Consider the following 6,973-nt stretch of genomic DNA (forward strand, 5'->3'; position numbering starts at 1 on the left):
ACGGACCGTAGATCAATCTACGGACCGTCAATGGGCACCGTGGTTCCACACTTGGTCATATTTCCCTCATTTGCCTTCCATGCCTTGGCTGCTGATCTACGACTACCATCAACGGAGCGTCAATGGACTTACGGTCCGTAGATGCCCTTTTTTGCAATTCTGTCAGCTGTCTCTTTAATTCCGTGCCTGAACATCTTTCCTGCTAAATATGATAAAAACACATGAAAACTAATACAAAAAGGCCCTAGACACACACAACTTGTAAGTGAAATGTATTAGAAATACCGTAAACTCACGGTATATCAATAGACATCGACATATGATAAAAATCATATAATTCATAAGTGTTGATCATAGTTAATAACAACTAATAGAGTCACAAATATTATACTCTTGCACACCTATATATGTTATGCTAATTTGATAACTTGCAAATCATTATTTATATTTATTATTAATATGATCTCTAATGATTTTTTTAATTAATTATTCTATCTAAATAAATTTAAACTACATATATAAATGATTTTTTAAATATACTTTGAAATATTTTGATAATGATAGTCAAACTCAAAATACTTTAGACATAATAAACATCAACACATTATATGAATTATGAAAATCACATATAGTTCATATGTGTCGTCTCTAGTTAACAACAATCCAGAAGAGTCACAAAGTTGAAGTAATGCGCCCAATATTACGCCTATTGGATAAGTTGTGAATTATTTTTTATATTTGTTATGAATATGATCTCTAATTCAGTAATTTATTAATTATTATGTTTAAATAAATGTAAACTATATATATATAAATAATTGTTTAAATATGATTGAAAAATATTTTGATAACGACAATCAAAATTCAAAACACTTTAGACATAGTGAAGGTAGACATCAACCTATTATAAAATTATAGATATCATTATAAAATCATTTTCTTGTGCCCATGCTATGCCACTTTGATAATTTGTGAATCAATACTTAATTAATTATATTTGTAATTAATATCACCTCTAATTTGGTAATTTTTTGGTTAAAGAAATTTTAAAATACATAAAACTAATTATTTTTAAAAAAAATAAGTATAAAAGGGATTTACGATCTTATATTATTACTCCACTGGTCTCAAATTTATTTGCGCTTCCAAAGTTATATTATGTTGATTGTTGATCAATAATTTTAAATATATTATTTTCATCAATTTTGTATGAAATAATTTACAACTTACAATATATTTCATATATATTTTAAAAAATCTAAATTATAATTATAAATATTGAGTTGATCTAATTAATTTAGCTTAAAAAAATTGTCAAATTAACTTACTATTAGCAAAATATGATGAATAATACGGAATAAGTATAAAGTAAAATAAAATAAACCGATTAACAAATATAAAATAATATAAAGATGGATTATTATCTATTAAAGTAGTATTAGCTCCTACACGTGTAATAATTTGGCAAGCTTAAAAAATATTTAACCTAGAAGTGTAAGTCAACAAACACACGTTAAGAAAAACATTTAATGACATAATTTAAACTATTATTTTCACTATTGCTTTTTATGAAATTATAGATATAACTTTGTAAGTAATGTTTTCAAACATTCATCTTAAATTTTAAATAACTCAATTATTTTAAACAATAAAAAAAACCCTCAAAAATTCACTTAATATGAATTATGAAATAGAGAGAATAATATTTTCTTGTTATCAAAAAAGAAAAAATAAATATAAAATTACGAAAGAAGATCTCCCCTCCCCTATGGTGTCATACTTTTCTCGCAAAACTATACAACCATATTTATGGGAATCACATGGTGATTTGCTCATTCCTATGTATTGAAAAATAATATTTCCTCCGTTCTCTTTACTTGTTAAATAGTTTTTAGTTTAGTATTTTTTATTTGTCATTTTTAATTAATCAGAAAATGATTTTTTTTCTTTCTATTATATTCTTAATTTATTAATATTGAGTTGATATCTTTGAAAAATATAGTTGATAAATATGTTTAAGACTATAAATTAATAGGGATAAAATGATAAATTCATTATATCAACTATTATTTTCTTAATGATGGTCAAGTCAAATTGGACAAGTAAAAAACAGAGAGAGTAATAATAAAAATTGATAAGAAAATTTTAATTTTTAAAAGAAAAGGGTAAAAATATCAGAAAGATGGGAGTAAATACTTTTCTTAAGATGCGTGCCTAAACGAAAAAAAAGAAACTTCACTTCTTTAGAAATCGAGAGTAATAATTTAGGGCTTGGAAAATGGGAATTTATGGTCAGCCATCAAAATGGACAAAAAGGGAAAAAGGGACCAAAATGGATTCATCTTTTTCATGATGCTTCTTATAAATGATGAATTTAATGTAGGGATCATAAGCAACTCATCTACTATCTGTCTCATTTTAGATGCAATATTTCTATTTTACGTACTCTCTCCGTTTAATAATGTTTGTTTACTATATTAAAAATAGATGTTCAATAATACTTGTCTACTTTATAAAATTTATGAATAATTTTACACTTAGTTTTCAATTTACTCTTATCATTAATTATAGTTATTTCCCTATCATATTTTTCAAGACATTATATTTATTATATTCAAAGGGAGATATAGTAAAATTACCCTTCTGATTATAATTTCTCAAGAGGTGTGTCAAGTCAATAGTAAACAACTATTGTTGGACAAAAAGAGTAGTAATTAAAAAAATATTAATATATGATATAAAAGTTAAAAACATATTTAAATAATATTTTTTTAATTTAAGTTTCATTTATAAACTATTGAGAGTGTAAATAATACATTAAACTATCCTTCATTAGTTTTAAAAACATACCTCAAATAATATAATGATGTGTATATTACACTCTTTTTAAAAAATAAAATAAAATATGTCATTATAGATTGCCATGTGGAAACGAATTCCACCATGGCAAATAAATTAAAATTTAACCTTCAATGTGTAAAGTACCCATCGATATCTTCCTCAACTGAGTCGTGAATATTTTTGAGTAAAATTAGGATTTTCACTATTATTCCACAAATCCATCATAGTTCGAAGGTTAGTTACTGATTTGTCCAAAAATATTAGGATAATTATTTTTGTATTAAAATATTAACAATTTGTATAATTTTTTAGAATTTGATTCATTATTCTGAAAAGAGGTGAAAGGAGAAGAAATTGACTACACAAGGTACTCTTTCTTTACTCGTGAACTTAATATTCTTATTGATGGCGATATTTAGCTACTACTCATATAGTTAGCTTATTAAACTTTGCATATTTCAATTGTTCTAAGATAATGGACACTAAGTACATAAATTTGAGGTTTCACATCGATGATATACTTGTGATTAAGGTAGGACCTATTTATAAGTATGCCTTCAATGTTGATATAGACTATTTGTCTATTCCAAAAGTGAAAAACTACTATAGGAATTTTGGGGATACCAATGTAGAAAAAAATATATATTGGTGCTGCTCAAGGTAGTAATTTGGTAGAGTTGATTAAAGATGGAGATTTGTTGGTGTTAGCCAATTTGTTGATTAAGGGGGTACTATGAACATTTATGTATGTCATAAAGGAAAAGTTTTTATCAAAACAGTATATGAGGTTTTTTGAGACCACATGCCCCGCGCCAAGGGAAATTTTATATAATTTTGAAGGATGTGCCCCGCACTAAGGGCGGATACATGGACATATATGCCCCCAATGAGTCCTGCAATGCTTGTACAACGGGTGTGTATCAATACGACAAATATGCATCATTTTATAAAAAAATTGCATTACATTGCATTGCACTTGATTTTTATTTATGTGAAGGTTGTAGTATGTGGAGACTTGGATGGTGAGTCAGGGTACAATGTGTTCGACATCACTTTAGTATGGGTCAGCTAAACATGCTTGTTGAGTACCGTTGTTTTTTTGGTACTCACTCCCTTGCTTTATACACTTGTAGATTACAAGCCCAAATCATCTTGATCATCCTCATGTATCTTAGTTCAAGGCTTGCTTTTGAAGTTCAGGAGGCAGCTGCTAGTCATCCCGATAGATGTTACTTACCTTTTTATTATTTCCTTAATATATTCTAGATATGAAGTCATTCAGACTTGTGTTTTCTTTGAATATGTTTGTAGTACTTAGTAAGTTGTACACGTGACACCAGATTTTGGAGAAAGTTTTGATTATATTATGATTTTCGTAATACTCATGTTATGTTAGTTCTTATTACCTTTCTTACTTCCGCATTTACTCTTATTGAGGTTTGTTTAGGTTGACCTGTCTTGATGGGGTAAGACATGTGGCATCACACCCAATTTTGGATCGAGACATCAAGACACTCTTAATGGAGTGAAAGTCACTCTGAAGGCTACACTAATTACTCATATTTTTTCTTGCATATGATGCATAATACCTTTTTTAAGTTATGGAATTAGAGGCTAATATAATTAAACAATATCTACTACTCTATCAGAATGCATATGGCCAGCAGGTTAAGTTTCATAAATCTGAAATATATTTCACCTTTTTTTTTTGCAGATGCCACCTTATATTTTCTTAAAGTCATGGAATCAAAGACTAATATTATTGAACACTGCCTACTTCTCTATCAAAATGCATTTGGCCAGCAGGTTAACTTTCATAAATATGAAATATATTTCAGCAGAAATACCACAGAAAAGATGAAGGATGTTGTTGCATCGATTCTGCATGTAAAAGAAGTTCATAAATCAAGACAATACCTTGATTTGTCAATTAATATAAGAAGGGACCCTTCAGTTTTATCCTAGATAAGGTGCTTGCAGAACTTCAGAATTGAGAATGCTCAATCCTGTCATGAGCAAAGAAAGAGATATTACTAAAATAGTGATCCATATTATTCGAAATTACCTCATGTCCCTTTTTACCTTGCTGATCGACATATGCCTTACCATTGAGTGTGTCATGAATGGTTTTTGGTGGAGAAATGGAGGCAATGATAGATCATAAATCATGTGGATGTCAGCAGTATCAGAACCAAAGTCAAAGTGGTAACTAAGGCACTCAACAAGGAAACATGACTAATGAAGAGATGTTCAAGCAGCTGATGGCTAAGATAGGAAAGAATAATGCAAAGGTACATAAGTTTGGAGCAGAGTAGAGAAACACTCAAATGTCAAATTAAAAATTGGAAAGGTAGGTTAGACAATTTGGATAATGCTACCATTGTACGTCTATAAGGGGTCTTTCAGGTGACTTGGATCCTAACCTCAAACAATTGAATGTTGTGGGCACGAGAAGTGGGTTACAATTAAAAGAACTAGCTTCAAAGATGAGAAATACTGAAGTAGTAAGCGGAGAAAAGAAACAAGAAGAGGTTGGTCAAAATTCGAATACCGAGAGGGTTGCCCTTCAAGTAAAATCACCTCCTCCTTTTCCACAAAAGTTCAAGAAGCACAACAAAGATGAGTGCTTCGGTAAGCTTCTCTCTCCTTAAACAAGTTCACAATAGTTTACATTGTATTAATATTTTGTAGGGAATTCCTAAATACGCCAAGTATGTGAAGGAGACAGTGGCAAACAAAATAAGGTTGACTGAGTATGAAACAATGACACTTACTAAATAGTGTAGTTTCAAAATACATAATAGACTACCCGAAGTGTTAAAAGATCCGAGTAGCTTCACGATACAAATTACAATTGGGAAAAGTGTCTATGCTTGGGTATTATGTCATTTGGGTGCAAGTATAAATCTCACGCCAACATCCTTATATAAAAAACATGGGTTGGGTAATCAAAAACCAACCACAATCATCTTACAGTTTGCAGATAGATCTATTGCTAGGTCAGAAGAGGTAATCGAAGATGTGTTGGTACATGAGGGTCGTTGATTTTTCTGGTGGACTTTGTGGTCCTAAATTTTGAGCCTGATTCTGAAGTACCATTCATCTTGAGACGACCTTTCTTAGCCACATGGTGACAATTAATTGATGTAGCATCAGGGCAGTAGACCATGAGAGACAATGACAAGGTAGAATTCTTTGATTTCTATCACGTTTTGAAATTCACGGTTGTCTACGAGGAGTTGTTTGCTATCAATATTATGGACCTAGCCATAGAATCACTTTATATTGCTTCTAGAGATCCATTGCAAAGAGTACTGATAGGCCATGACATGTTTGGGGATGCTTCATAAGTCCACAAATTAGACTCATTTAGGGATTTTTTTATAATGGAAATAGTGTCCTTGAATGCTTGTTTTACCTCAATACCTGATTAAAATGCTGAAGTTTCAGGTATTTGAAGTTTTAGTGGAAGCATGGACACTTAGGCGCAAAACGGAGCAAATAGGGCTGAAAAGAACAACAAACGGAATCCTATGGATCGCCGAAACGACATGAGCCGCCCTTCGTTCTAGTATGCGAAGCCTTGAAGGAAGTGGATCAAAAGGCGAGAAAAAGAGCAGTCGGCGAGTCACCGATCAGTTCAGCGAAGTAGTATGAAGTTTTAGTGGAAGCATGGATACTTAGGCGCAAAACGGAGCAAATAGGGCTGAAAAGAACAACAAACGGAATCCTATGGATCGCCGAAACGACATGAGCCGCCCTTCGTTCTAGTATGCGAAGCCTTGAAGGAAGTGGATCAAAAGGCGAGGAAAGGAACAGTCGGCGGGTCGCCGATCAGTTCTGCGAAGCAGTACTGTACCGCCCAATGATCCAGAATGTGAGGATGCAAAAGGCAAAACACTGAAGGCGATGAGCTGACCAAAAGGCGGATCGCCGAGTTCATTGGTGATATCGACTAATGTCGTCGAACAATCCTCCGCAACACAAACTGTGAAAACTATAAATACTATTTAGAATTAGAGATATAGGGGGGAACATATTATTATTATTTTTTTTACTTCAGAACATAATCTAGCTAATATTTTTCTCTCAAGTTTGGAGAGGGTTTTGTAGAGACTTGAAGAAAGGAGTT

Source organism: Solanum tuberosum, unplaced genomic scaffold (assembly GCF_000226075.1).
Source record: "Solanum tuberosum cultivar DM 1-3 516 R44 unplaced genomic scaffold, SolTub_3.0 scf00005, whole genome shotgun sequence".
Classification (NCBI taxonomy): domain Eukaryota; kingdom Viridiplantae; phylum Streptophyta; class Magnoliopsida; order Solanales; family Solanaceae; genus Solanum; species Solanum tuberosum.